The sequence below is a fragment of the Gadus chalcogrammus genome, chromosome 4 (genome assembly GCF_026213295.1).
Source record: "Gadus chalcogrammus isolate NIFS_2021 chromosome 4, NIFS_Gcha_1.0, whole genome shotgun sequence".
Classification (NCBI taxonomy): domain Eukaryota; kingdom Metazoa; phylum Chordata; class Actinopteri; order Gadiformes; family Gadidae; genus Gadus; species Gadus chalcogrammus.
In genome coordinates, this window is record NC_079415.1 from 20,980,052 (window position 1) to 20,995,809 (window position 15,758).

Here is a 15,758-nt window from a genome sequence, read left to right on the forward strand (position 1 = left end):
CTCCAAACTTAACCGCTGTCAAGGACGGTGGATTTATTGCCTGATTCATGTCTTTGTTATCACTCCGTAGTAGTTACAGTAGTCCGGTAACATATCAACCCCAGCGTGTCCGGTTGCTAAGCGACGGGTCATGGGTGACAAGGGTGGGTTAATGTGTTCGCGTATCGTCGTGTCCGCGCGCTTCCGAGATAACTTTGCAAGAGTACTACTACTGCTAGTACTACGGCTACGGTTGATGTGTATAAGTGACTCAATTATCCACACCTTTTCTATCAAAAAATTTTCAGACATTTTTTGGGTCTTAATTTATGTATGTGTTGGTCTTAAAAAGTCTTAAATTTGACTTTAAAAATGGTGCAAGAACCATGATTACACTTTGTCTGAAAAAAATAATCTCATCTCATCTCATTTTCGTCTGCTTATCCGGGGTCGGGTCGCGGGGGGAGCAGCTCAAGCAGGGGGCCCCAGACTTCCCTTTCCCGGGCCACATTGACCAACTCTGACGGGGGGATCCCGAGGCGTTCCCAGGCCAGTGTTGAGATATAATCTCTCCACCTAGTCCTGGGTCTTCCCCGAGGTCTCCTTCCCACTGGACGTGCCTGAAACACCTCCCAAGGAAGGCGCCCAGTGGGCATCCTTACCAGATGCCCGAACCACCTCAGCTGACTCCTTTCTAAGTAAAGGAGCAGCGGCTCTAATCCGAGTTCCTCACGGATGGCTGAGCTTCTCACCCTATCCCTAAGGGAGACGCCAGCCACCCTTCTGAGAAAACTCATCTCGGCCACTTGTACCCGCAATCTCGTCCTTTCGGTCATCACCCAACCCTCATGACCATAGGTGAGGATAGGAACGAAGATCGACCGGTAGATCGAGAGCTTTGCCTTGCGGCTCAGCTCTCTTTTCGTTACAACGGTGCGGTAAAGCGAACGCAATACCGCCCCCGCTGCTCCGATTCTCCGGCCAATCTCACGCTCCATAGTACCCTCACTCGCGAACAAGACCCCGAGGTACTTGAACTCCTTCACTTGGGCTAAGGACTCATTTCCTACCCGGAGTAAGCAATCCATCGGTTTCCTGCTAAGTCATGGCCTCAGATTTAGCGGTGCTGATCCTCATCCCAGCCGCTTCACACTCGGCCGCCAGCCGATCCAGTGAGTGCTGAAGGTCACCGGCCGATGATCCCATGAGGACCACATCATCTGCAAAAAGCAGTGATGAGATCCTCAGACCACCGAACTGCAACCCCTCCCCACCACGACTACGCCTCGATATCCTGTCCATGTATATCACAAACAGGATTGGTGACAAGGCGCAGCCCTGGCGGAGACCAGCACCCACTGAGAACGAATCTGACTGGCTGCCGAGGACGCGAACACAGCTCTCGCTTTGGAAGTACAGGGATTGGATGGCCCTGAGGATAGACCCCCTCACCCCATACTCCCGCAGCACCTCCCACAGTTTCTCCCAGGGGACCCGGTCATACGCCTTCTCCAGATCCACAAAACACATGTAGACCGGATGGGCATACTCCCAGGCCCCCTCCAGGATCCTTGCGAGAGTGAAGAGCTGGTCCGTAGTTCCACGTCCGGGGCGAAAACCGCATTGTTCCTCTTCAATCTGAGGTTCGACGATCGGCCGAACCCTCCTTTCCAGCACCCTGGAGTAGACTTTACCAGGGAGGCTGAGAAGTGTGATACCCCGGTAATTGGCTCTCTGGTCCCCCTTTTTGAACAGGGGAACCACCACCCCGGTTTGCCACTCCTTTGGCACTGTACCCGACTCCCACGCGATGTTGAATAGGCGTGTCAACCATGACAGCCCCTCAACACCCAGAGCCTTTAGCATTTCTGGCTGGATCTCATCAATCCCTGGGGCTTTGCCACTGCGGAGATGTTTGACTACCTCAGTGACCTCCACCAGGGAAATTGACGACGAAACACCATCAACCTCGAGCTCTGCCTCCAACATAGAGGGCGTGTTATTCGGATTCAGGAGTTCCTCAAAGTGTTCCTTCCAACGTCCGACGACCTCCTCAGTTGAGGTCAACAGAGTCCCATTCTTGCTGTACACAGCTTGGATGGTTCCCCGTTTCCCCCTCCTGAGGTGCCGGATAGTCTTCGAGAAACACTTTGGTGCCGACCAAAAGTCGTTCTCCATGGCCTCTCCGAACTTCTCCCATACCCGCTGCTTAGCCTCCGACTCGGCAGCAGCTGCAGCCCTTCGGGCCTGTCGGTACCCTGCAACCGAGTCAGGAGTCCTCCAGGATATCATATCCCGGAAGGCCTCCTTCCTCAATCGGACGGCTTCCCTGACCACCGGTGTCCAACACGGTGTCCGAGGGTTACCGCCCCTTGAGGAGCCTAAGACCCTGAGGCCACAGCTAGCCACCGCAGCTTCAGCAATGGAGGCTTTGAACACCGCCCACTCCGGCTCAATGCCCCCAACCTCCACAGGAATGCCAGAAAAACTCCGCCGGAGGTGTGAGTTGAAGATACCTAGGACGGGGGCCTCCTCCAGACGTTCCCAGTTCACCCGCACTACTCGTTTGGGCTTACCAGGTCTATCCCGAAATTTCCCCCATTCCCTGATCCAACTCACAACCAGATGGTGGTCGGTTGACAGTTCCGCCCCTCTCTTTACCCGAGTGTCCAAAACATGCGGCCTCAGAAGAGATGACACAATCACAAAATCGATCATTGATCTTCGGCCTAGGGTACTCTAGTACCAGGTACACTTATGAGCACCCTTATGTTCGAACATGGTGTTTGTTATGGATAATCCATGACTAGCACAGAAGTCCAATAACAAACGACCGCTCGGGTTTAGATCAGGGAGGCCGTTCCTCCCCACCACGCCTTTCCAGGTGTCTCCATCGTTGCCCACGTGGGCGTTGAAGTCACCCAGCTGAACTACGGAGTCCCCTACTGGAGCCCCATACAGGACTCCATTCAGGGTCTCCAAGAAGGCCGAGTACTCTGAGCTGCTGTTTGGTGCATACGCACAAACAACAGTCAGAGTTTTCCCCCCTACAACCCTTAGGCGCAGGGAGGCGACCCTCTCGTCTACCGGGGTAAACTCCAACACCGCGGCGCTCAACCGGGGATTTATGAGCATCCCCACACCCGCCCGGCGCCTCACGCCCTTGGCAACTCCGGAGAAGAATAGAGTCCAACCCTTATCCAGGAGTACGGTACCAGAGCTGAGACTGTGCGTGGAGGTAAGCCCCACCAGATCTAACTGATAGCGCTCCACCTCCCTCACAAGCTCCGGTTCCTTTCCCCACAGCGAGGTGACGTTCCACGTCCCCAGAGCCAGCTTCTGCCGCCCGGGTCTGGTCCGTCGAGACCCCTGACCTTCGCTGCCATGCCATGTGGCTGCGCACCCGACCCCAACGGGTCTTCCCACAGGTGGTGGGCCCATGAGATGAAGAGAGGGGGGGTGCCACGTAGTTTGTTCGGGCTGTGCCCGACCGGGCTCCGTGGCAAACCCGGCCACCAGGCGCTCGCCATCGAGCCCTCCGTCTGGGCCTGGCTCCAGACGGGGGCCCCGGGCTTCCTCCGGGCCGGGTCACATCTCCTCTTTTTCCGATATTCATTGAGGATTTTTGAACCATTCTTAGTCTGGCCCCTCACCTGAGACCACTCTGCCATGAGAGACCCTACCAGGAGCACAAGGCTCCAGACAACACAGCCCTCAGGTTCACAGGGACACACAAACCTCTCCACCACGATAAGGTGACGGTTCCAGGAGAGGGGAAAAAAAAAATGAGGCAATATCTCATTAGGTATGCGCAGCCTATAAATAAACCCTTGAAGCTACAGATTGTCTGGGATGATCACAATGTTTACATTGACAAGGTATAAGGTCAGAGAAGAGTTTAAGCATATGATTTGATACAAAGAAAATGGCTAAAAAACTGTCAACTTATTACAGTACAACTAGCAACTTACAGGAATTGCCAATTGAATTGCTAGTTGTACTATAATAGGTTGACTTTTTTAGCCATTTTCTTTGTATCAAATCAGTATGCTTAAACTCTTCTCTGACCTAATTTGCATATATATATTTTTTTTTTAGACAAAGTGTAATACAAAAAGTATTTCTCTTAATATGAAGATTCATCTGGTAAAAAAGTATGAGAATATCTATAAAGGAAAAAAAAAGTCCCATTCCCTTGTGTGATAGTGTCACCTGTTGTGGTAATTTTCAGGACTTTCGTCCCGGATAGAGATTTTGTCACACATCACATGTTGTTCACTAGGGTTATATTAGTCTATAACAGTTGAGATATTCTCCGCTAAATGAAGCGCATACCAAACTTTCTCAGCACCTTGACTAATTAGCTTTTCGTCTGATTGTATTGTGATACGTTGGGAATCACATGATTTCACAACAGACAATACAAAGTACAGCAGAACTTTATGGCCTTGAGGATACTTTAGTTCCACTGTGTAGGAGCCAGAATGAAGAAGGAGAAAAGTTTCTCAGACTCACCTCCCTCTAGGCTACTCAAGGACTAATTTATCTTGCTTTGCTAATGTTGTTCTCTTTCTTTCTTAGACAGTGCCGGCTTCCTGTGTTGTCCAGGCCATCAGAGCTAATTACCCAGCACAAGATTGGCAGTACCGTGGCTACCAGGAGACAGCAGATGCTATTTTAACTCTAACAAACGCACCCTACACATTTTATTTTGGTAAATAGTTCATATTAAATATGAACTGAATATGAATGAAAAAATAAATTTCATCAATAAAACTTCAAATTCATGTTGGTTGTTGGTTGTTGATTTGTTTACTAACCCAAGTGCTGTTATACTAAAGCAGACCTACTGTATAAGATAAACACTTATTTCAACTGGGGCGAAAAGGCTGAGTACAAATACTTGATATGCTGAGCTACTGTAATCAGCAAATGTTTTTATGCTGTGTACAGTAATACGCAAATGATGTGTTTGCAAAAACGAGAGCAGAAGTCTAAACTAGTCAACGCATCACGGATATGTTTAGACAAAGTTTGCTCACGCTACCACTCGCGCTAGTATAATGGGTCCATCCCGCTCAAAACGGACACAGGCAGGCGGTGCAGCGAGCACAATGCACTGTGGTAGTTGGAGGATTTCTCACTTTTGAGCCAGAGCGACATGTTCTGCCTTTTCTCAGGCTAGGATGAACCGATTTCAATTTTCTTTGCACATTTATAATGCATAGAATTATTTACTTCATATAACCTTCATAGCTCTACCAGTGAAGTATCCCTTTAATGTGTAGTAGTGTCACGGTTAGCGGGTGGCAGGCCGGCAGGTAGGACCCAAAAGCAGACAGTTCGGGTAAAGGTTAATTTATTATCGCAAAAGGCAAGGAACACGAGAACACAGGTAACGCAGGGGACACAACTCACCACGAACTACAATGATCCGACCAGGAACAAAGGAAAGACGGGCTTAAATACCAAACACACTAGGGCACGCAACGAGTAACAGCTGAAACACATTAGCAGAGGGAGCAGTAATCACACAGGAGGGAAACCTGACATGGGGAGAAACAAGACACATACCAAAGTAAAACAGGAAACACACCAAAACAACACGAGGAAACAGACAGACCATGACAAGTAGATAACGTTGTTCACAGAATTAAATGTGTCATTTGAAGTTAGTTGAGCAGTCTTATTTTCCTTATTTTTGTAATGCTTTTGAATAATATGGGAGCCATAAATCGCAATCTATCGCAGAATTGATTCGCAATATGTTAAGATTCGCAATAATATTGAATTGTGGCCCGAATATCGCAATACTATCGAATCATCACATTTTGGCCAATTCCCACCACTAGTATTGTGTGTGTGTGTGTGTGTGTGTGTGTGTGTGTGTGTGTGTGTGTGTGTGTGTGTGTGTGTGTGTGTGTGTGTGTGTGTGTGTGTGTGTGTGTGTGTGTGTGTGTGTGTGTGTGTGTGTGTGTGTGTGTCGTGAGACATATCTATACAAACCGTGTGTGTGGAGAGACAGCGACAGAGAATCTTCAGAGCGACCACTTACTGTTCTTCTGCCTCCCCACAGCTTCAGCCTCCAAAGTGTTCCCCTCCTCCACCTTCCCCTCCCCCTCCTCCTCCTCCTCCTCCTCCTCCTAAGAGAGACAGACAGACAGAGAACCAGACAGACCGACAGACAGACAGACAGAGGGAGAGAGACAGACACACACAGACAGACAGATAGAGACAGATAGACGGTCAGATAGAGACAGATAGATAGACAGACAGACAGACAGACAACGCAGAGAGAGAGAGAGAGACATATAGATAGACAGAGAGAGAGAGAGACGGTCAGAGCGACAGAGGGACCGAAGCCATTCCCCCGCTCCTCCGCTGCTTTTCTCGCCTATTTTCTTCAGGTGTCACTGATGACGTCTATCTGTCACCCCCTGGGCAGAAGCTTTCTGCTCTGAAGCGGGCTGGAAAAAGGATTTCTGTTCACCCTACTGCTTTCACAACAAGTGTTAAAGGTCCCATGACATGAAAATCTCACTTTATGAGGTTTTCGAACATAAATATGAATTCCCCTAGCCTGCCTATGGTCCCCTAGTGGCTAAAACTTGTGTTTGGTGTAAAACTAGCACTAGCTGTTCTGCTCGCCATTGAAAAAACGGAGGCTCAAGCGCGCTGATTTGGAATGTCTTTATTTAGGACGTCATAAAGCATCTAAGCTCCTCCCCTTACTCTGCCTGGCCCGCCCAGAGACGTTGGCCCGCCAATGAGACACGACCGTGCGAGCGCCACATGTGTGTGTGAATACGTAACTCAAGTGTTTCTTGTCGGTTCTTTGACGTCTCTTGTATTTCCACAACGAGACTGTCGTGGGGGTTATCTGAGCCATGGTTGAGAAGGAATTGGGGGAAAGGAACTTTGGCTTTGACTGGCTGAAGTACATGAACTGCGACATGCCGCCTGTTGCCGCGAGGCACCATCGCCCGGCAGCGGGCAGCCGGCAGCAGGCAGCGCGCGGTTCACACTCGCGGTCTACTTCAGGTTGATGTGAAAGTGGAAGAACCAGAGACGTCGCAGAACCCGACAAGGTCGTTTGTGATTCATAATATCGTCTGGAGGCACACACAGCTTTTGGCCGTGATAATATGTATTATATGATATAGATATATATGTATTATATGATATTATTTAGATATAGAGCTCCAGGACTGTAACGCAAGTGTTGTACACTTCCTTGTTATTTGGATAACCGTTCTGAGTCCGTCGGACTCTCGTCTCTGGTATTTCTACAACAAGACTCGTAGTGGGGGTTATCTCAGCCAAGGTTGAGAATGAATTGGGGGGAAGGAACTTTGGCTTTGACTGCCTCAAGAACATGAACCACGACATGGAGGAGAAAGGGATTGTTGGCGACGAATTTCTCCCGCTTGAGCCCCGCTGAGGGACCACCGCCGGAGTCGGAGGTGCCTAAGCGCTGCCCGGCAACAATCCCTTTCTCCTCCTTGTCGCGGTTCAGTCTACTTCACATTGATGTGGATGTTGAAGAACTAGGAACGTCGGAGGACCCAACGCGGTCGTTTGAGATTCATAATATCGGCTCACACAGCTTTTGGCCGTGATAATATATATTATATGATATAGATATCTATGTAGGCTTTATGATAATATTTAGATATAGAGTTTCAGGACTCCCGTGCGTTCTAGAATATTTACAGAACACGGGTAATGGCTGTGTGCGCCTCGCCATTGCGATACATCCACTGTAAGCAGAGCGCATGGTAGCGTGGCTGCAAGCTGCTCAGGGCCACACCCCAACCCTCCTCCTTGACCCACCTCGCTCCTCCTCATTTGCATTATAGCTACAGACACCAAAACAGCGCATTTGGGGGAAGCTCAATGTGCGACTGGCTCGGAGTGGCTGTAACTCTGCACCACGGCTGAATTTCGGGAACATCTTTGAATACTGTGTTAGTTGCCCACTAATACCTATATTAAAGAATACATAAAATAGCATGTCATAGGACCTTTAAGACTCGCACAATACGTACTTGAATGAATAACAAATATTGAAAAAATAACAATAATTTGTTCTAGATGCGATATTATTTGAGGGTGACTATCTACAAGACACTTAATGTATGCACTTGTTGTATGTTGTACGTTCTGGCATATATATGAATAAAAGTACTAAGTTGTGTATCATCTTCTCCTAGCTCTCTTTGTTTTATACAGGGAATTGGTTAACATTGTGATTGTTAGTGCTTGGCACTTGTTTCTATGAACATCCTTACTGTACCGACAGCAATGTATTCTTGTTTCTCTTTCTTCTGACAACTTAACTTATTGTAAGTCGCTTTGGATAGAACCGTCTGCTAAAGTAAAGAAAGTAAGCATCAAAATGCAAAAAAGTAATCAATGTACCCCTAACTCTAAAACAACGAGCACATTGAGATCCAAAAAACCGAAGCAGACGGTCCATTCCCTGTCTCGTCTGACGGACAGAGTCCTCGCCCTGATACCATCAGATATTCTGACTAGTTATCTGTCTGGCTCCTCGCCCTCTTTATACAGACGCATGTCCAGTGAGTTCCCCCTCCATCCCAATACAACCCCCAGGACCACATCACACACACACACACACACACACACACACACACACACACACACACACACACACACACACACACACACACACACACACACACACAGTTTGTTAAAGTATGTTTTTTGCCAACAAACTTGGCAAATCAAGTTCATTGAACTGCAGATGTTTTGCTCTCAAACATCTGTACCGTGTCTCTCCCTCGTGTATCTCTCTGGGTCTACATATGGTCAAAGTTCCTTTAACGCAACCTCCTCATCCACATCGTTGGAATATCCTCATCCACATCGTTGGAATAAATTTGAGGCTTCATCGATAGTATGGATGGGTTTATCTCTGGCCGCAGTATCGTGCGTGGCATTGTCTGTGTCAAGTTATCTGGGTTTTGTTGTAATTTGTGCTTGCCCAACTTGAAATGGCATGGATAGACAGAGGACGCAGGACAGCTCAAATCCTTTTCGTTGTTTTTATTGAACATTTATTGTGCAACAATCATTCCGGATTAGGATTAGGTTGAAAACCTATTGATAAAGAGAAATTAAATCAAGTTAGTTCTCCAAATAAATCAAAATGCGTAATCAAACATTTAAATCAAATCCAAATTAATCTGTTAGATATCATAAACAAAATTATATAATTACAATATCACTATGTTACTAATATCCCCATGTTATCCAGTAATCAGTGGTCTTCCATGCAAACATTTTTACCACGTGCGCCTCCACCAAATGTGCCCATGACGTCACTTAGGCCGTCTGTGTCGTCCCATGCATGTCACATGGAAGACATGACAAACGGGGGAAAAAAAGTCCCAGAAACCTGCGCATTGTGCAAACTACACCTTGGTTCAAAAAGTAAATTACCTACCAATGCGTGCTCTCGCGTTCTCCCGTGCACAAACCCTTCATACCACCCTTTATCGCCTCACCCGTGCTCACTCACCTCACGTGCCGCAATCATGCAAGTGCCGCCCGGTGTGATCAAAAATCGAACTGGCCTCATACATAGCGAAACCCCTCCGCTGATAGATCCATACACACACACACACACACACACACACACACACACACACACACACACACACACACACACACACACACACACACACACACACACACACACACACACACACAAACACACTGCAACAACTGCAACAAAATGATCTATGTTTATATTCTATAAAGGCTATAGGCGATAGATTAGATTAGATTCACTTTATTGTCATTGCACAGTAACAGGTTACAATGCAACAAAATGTAGGTGGGTCTAACCAGAGTGCAAACATCAGTTTGAGCAACATGTATAAATATATTTACAGTATAATATCTGTGCATTAAAAGGTAATTACAACAGTTATACAGTGAAGTGCAGGTAGTGCAGAAAAGTTGGATTTAGTAGTAGGGAGTATGAGATATGGATGGGTATTTTGTAAGTAGTCTGACAGCTGAGGGGAAGAAATAGTCCTGTTAGTTTTGCCTGTGAGGCTGCGGTAGCGTGCCCCAGAGCGGGTGCCACGTTGAAGGGTAAACAGACCATGGTTGGGGTGAGAGGTGTCCTTTAAGATGTTGCGTGCTTTTCGAAGACACCTCTTCTCGTATATTGAGGTTATGGTAGGGAGAGTGGTCTTGGTGATGCGTTGGGCGATCTTCACCACCCTCTGCAGTAATTTTTGGTCCTTGATGGTGCAGTTGCCGTACCAGACTGTGATGCAGGTGGTGAGGATGCTCTCGATGGTACAGCGGTAGAAGTTCAGCAGCACTTGGGGGGATGGATGGACTTTAGCCAATTTCCTTAGGAAGAACATGCGCTTGTGTGCCTTCTTGATCAGGGTTGTGATGTTGGGGGTCCAGGAGAGGTCCTCAGAGATGTGGACTCCAATGAACTTAAAGCTGGTGACACGTTCAACCTCCTCCCCAATGATATGGACAGGGCGGTGTGTGCCTATTTTTGTCCTTCTGAAGTCCACGATGATCTCTTTAGTCTTGCTTGTGTTTAGGGCCAGGTTGTTGTTGCTGCACCACTCTGCCAGGTGCCGGACCTCTTCCCTGTATGCCGACTCATCGTTTTTGCTAATGAGCCCGACCACGGTTGTATCGTCTGAAAACTTCACGATTGTGTTTGAAGCATGAAAAGGACTGCAGACATGTGTGAAGAAGGAGTAGAGGAGGGGACTCAGCACATAGCCCTGAGGAAGACCAGTGTTCAGGATGAGTGTTTGGGAGGTGAGCTTATCCAGTCTGACATGATGGGGTCTGTCGGTCAGAAAGTCCAGTATCCAATTGCGTAGGAGGGGGTCGATGCCAAGGACACTGAGCTTATTGATTAGTTTGGAGGGGATTATTGAATCGAATGCCAAGCTGAAATCAATAAACAGCAGCCTTATGTAGGTGTAGTAATTAAATAAACCTATTTCGTGCATATTGGGCTCATATGGAGTAACACAACCGAGCGTAACCTCTTATGTATTAAAGGTTTAAAGTATGTGTCATCTGTCGTGACAATTTCTCTATCAGATATTGCATCTAAGACAGATGAGATATTTAGATGCAAAAAGCACACAATACTTGCAGGCATTTGCTGGTCATATATATTTGCAATAAAAGTACGAACAAAGATACATCACAACATGCATCAACGAACAACATAACAGGCATACAATACAATAATCTGAGGCCTCAGATGGGAGTTCGCCCTGCGTCTTACTTCATACTCTAAAAGTACGCTCGGTGAAGTCCACCGAGTGGCTAAAGTCAGGAGTTTTTATACACTTAGATCGGATCCTTGAGGGCAGTGGGCCCCCAATAAACCAAAAGCCTTTGTTAGCCAGATGTTAATCTATTGATTGAAGTTCCTTAAGAGGTTAAGAAGGTGGTTGAGGCTGTTACTTATCACCTTTTGCTTCTCTGCGCAAGGAAAACAGGCCCAAACCAAACTTCAGACAACACGGAAACGGAATGTGAAACCAGATTACATCTCATGAAACATTAAGATTTACATTTTAGAAGACCCTGCAGCTGAGCAAGATTGCAAGACAATACACGGAACGGAATGTGAAACCAGATTACATCACATGAAACACTAAGATTTATATTTTAGAAGACCCTGCATAATAGCAGGGTGGCAAGATCATATACGGAATAGTATACAAAACCAAAGTTCATAAAGAAAAACGCAACATGTGGATTTTCCATCACACATCCTAGTAAGTAAGTAAGTAAGTAAGTAAGCTTTATTTGTACAGCGCCTTTCACAGACCAGGGTCACAAAGCGCTTCACAGTTAAAACAAAAACAATAACAATACACAGTTAAGAAGTACATACAAATTTAAGTTTAAAAGGCCAAGACAACTAGGTGACAAACATAGCAGCCCCAAGTCAGCTAAGCAAAAGCATGAGCAAACAAATAGGTCTTTAGTTGCTTTTTGAAGGAGTCAACAGACTCCATCGAACGCAGAGAGAGCGGAAGATCGTTCCAGAGCCTGGGAGCAACAGCCTGGAAGGATCTGTCTCCTCTGGTCCGGAAACGAGTGTGTGGCAACGTCAACAGATTCTGATCCACAGACCTCAGAGCCCGAGTTGGGGTGTAAGGCTGGATCAGATCACTGATGTAAGGCGGAGCCTGGCCATGCAAAGCTCTGAACGTTAAAACCAAAATTTTAAAATTGATCCTGGACGAAACTGGCAGCCAATGAAGAGCTTTAAGAATAGGGGTTATATGAGTCCTCCTATTGGTGCGAGTCAGAACTCTCGCTGCAGAGTTTTGCACTAACTGCAGGCGAGACAGCTCCTTTTTGTTTAGACAAGAAAACAAACTATTACAATAGTCTAAACGCGAAGACACAAATGCATGAGTGATCAGCTCCAAGTCATTTTGTGAAACCATTTTCCTGAGTTTCGAAATGTTCCTCAGTTGAAAAAAGCAATTTTTGGTCAGCTGTTTACAATGCTGCACTAATGACATGTCTTTGTCAAACACAACACCCAGGTTTCTTAGGCTCGGTTTGACAGACTGGCCCAAGTCACCCAGGTACTGGCTAATCCCTGGAATGGAATCATCAGGGGCAATAACCAGTGTTTCTGTTTTGTCCACATTAAGCTGAAGGGTGTTATCACTCAGTCAATGTTTTATCTCCACCAAGCACTGAACTAAGGAACTTAGCCTCTGGAGCTCAGTTGGCTTGAAGGAACAGTAAAGCTGGATATCATCAGCAAACATGTGGTAAGAAACATCAGGAAATCCCTGGATGATTTTTCCCAAGGGGATCAAATACAGCAAAAATAACACAGGGCCCAAAACGGAGCCTTGGGGGACTCCACACAACAGATCTGCTGACTCAGACCTTATTTGGTTAACAGTGACACTAAAGCTACGCCCAGAGAGGTATGACGAGAACCAGTGTAAAACTGACCCTGAGAGTCCTACTTCATCCCTCAGTCTTCTCAGCAGGATCTGGTGGTCAACTGTGTCAAAGGCTGAGGACAGATCTAAGAGAACTAGAACAGTGCACTTTCCCGAATCAGCAGACATCATAATGTCACTGGACACTTTCAGTAAGGCCGTCTCCGTAGAGTGAAGTTTGCGGAAACCAGACTGAAAGGTCTCATGGATGTTACCCTGATCCAGGAATAATGACAGCTGTTCAGAGACCACCTTCTCTAGGATCTTGGACAAGAGTTGCAGCTTTGAAATAGGCCTGAAGTTACTGAGGACAGTCGGGTCTAAGCCTGTTTTTTTAAGTAAAGGCTCCACTATGGCATGCTTAAATGTACTGGGAAACACACCTGTAGACAGAGAGAGGTTTACCATTTTGGTGACCCAGGGGCCAATTACATCAAACACTTTCACAAAGAGCCTACATGGAAGGACGTCAGATGAGCAAGAGGAGGGTTTCATCTTGGTCACCAGTGCAGAGATATCAGCAAGAGTCACAGACTTAAATGAAGACCACAAGCTGGAGACAGGCTCAATGACAGCAGGGGTTCCACACAAAAGGGGAGGGATTTTCTCCTTGATCATCTTAATTTTGTCAGTGAAAAATCTCAACAATGCATTGCTGTCAGCTTCACAAAAAACAGGGGTAACTGGCGCAGCAGAACATACAAGAGAATTGATAGTGTCAAATAACACTTTGGGGTTTTTCTTATTCACTGTTACCAGTTGGCGAATGTAGTCCGATCTGGCATTTTCCACCATCTCATTGTATGAGGACACAAGATCCCTGAGATAAAGTCTGTGCACCTCAAGGTTAGTGGCTTTCCACAGACGCTCAGTCTTTCGACATAGTCTCTTTAGACTCAAGGTAACTTCATTTGTCCAAGGGCACACTTTTTTCTGTATTGACAAGTTTGATTTAACAGGTGCCACCTGGTCCAAAATTTTAACACACTGCTTGGTAAAACAGTGCATAAAATTGTCCACATCGAGGCAATCCATAAATAAAAGAGGGTCAAACATAGCAGAAAAACTGCTATCTGTCTGCAGTATTAGCAGAGATAACACGCCTCTGAGACCTAACTTCTAAGGGCTTAGGCTCAGGGCTGAAGTGCAGATCAAACAAAACAAAACAATGATCACTCAGATGGACGTCCTGTACAGACACATTTGAAATATCCAGGCTAAGAGTAAAAACTAAATCTAAAATGTGGCCTTTCTGGTGTGTAGGCTCAGAAACATGTTGCTCAAAATTAAAAGCTTCAGTCAATGATAAGAGTTCCTTTGCGGAGCAAGATGAGCTGTCATCAACATGAAGGTTAAAATCTCCAAGGATTAGAACAGATTCCAACCTTATTATGGAGGTTAAAAAGTCACTAAAATCCTTCAAGAACACAGCAGCAGGGCCAGGAGGACGGTAGATTGACACACAGTAGAATGGATTTGAAGAACCCACCCTGACCATCTGAGACTCAAATGAAGTGTATTCTTGGGTCTGAGTCACTTTGCATGTGCAACTGTCCTTGTATACAACAGCCAGACCCCCCCCACGACGACAGGGGCGGGGCTTCCCGACGGCAGAGCAACCAGCTGGACAGAGTTCATTTAGATGAATAAACTCTTCCTCTCTCTGCCATGTCTCCGAAAGACACATTAAATCCATCTTTTCTCTTGTGAAAAGATCGTTCAGAGAGAAGGATTTATTTGCAATAGACCGGGCATTTAACAGGCCGATACGCAATGTTGATGACGTCACGGAGGCAGTGTCCGCGGAGCGCAGCGGGATTGGTCGCAGGCATCGGTCACGTGGGCTCCAGCTGGACCGTGCCGGAACCGGTGTAAATACGGAAGAGCGTGGAGGCGATGAAAGCCGCTGACCACTACTCCAGCGCCGTGTAGGCTCCAAGACTGTCATGGTGGTCCAAGCAGATGGCAGCGTGGATGTGCTGTCACACACATTGAGGAGAGGGATCCGGCACAGACACCTTACGCGTTCTCCGTGGCCGAAGATGGCAGAGCCCAGGCGTGCTGCAGCGTGTCTTCGCTTGACCTGGACTCCGGATCGCGAGCCTCTTTTCCTCGATTTCCTGCGGACTTTGCCCGGCGCCCGACAAAGCAGCAGGTACTCCGGTGAGTCGGGGTCGATGATGAAAGGAGGAGGGAACGCTTGTTTGTACCTGCCCCGTGTATCAAACAGGCCCTCCATCGACTCTTTGATACGAACCAGAGAGTCCCGATCATAGATCCGTAAAACTGAGACACATCCATTTGAAATACGGGCTGATGTAAGTAGGTCTTGTAAGTCCACGGGAGAGGCGAGAAAGTTGGGACATAAATCCGATGGTGTTGAGTCCCTGATGTTAAGGATCTCATCTCTCGTAAAAATTATCCGTGACATCGCCATAGCAACATAATAACAAAAAATGGAAAAAAACAGAACAAAAACAAAAACGGAAAAATGGAAAAAAACTAAAAAAGTCTGAGTTGATCCTTAATATACAAAATTAAAACCAACACAGTTTGTGACAATAAGACAATAAAACAAAATAATCCGGTTTGATTCGCAATAAACTAAAATAAACACTATTAAAGACTAAAAACAAACACAGAAGTGTGCACCAACACACCGAAGCAGCCATACAAGGCGCCATCACCATAACCAATATATATATAGTCATACATAGTAGTGTATATAACCCAATCTCTCCTCCATCCATCTGGCCCAGAGGGGGTCTCTTCGTGGGT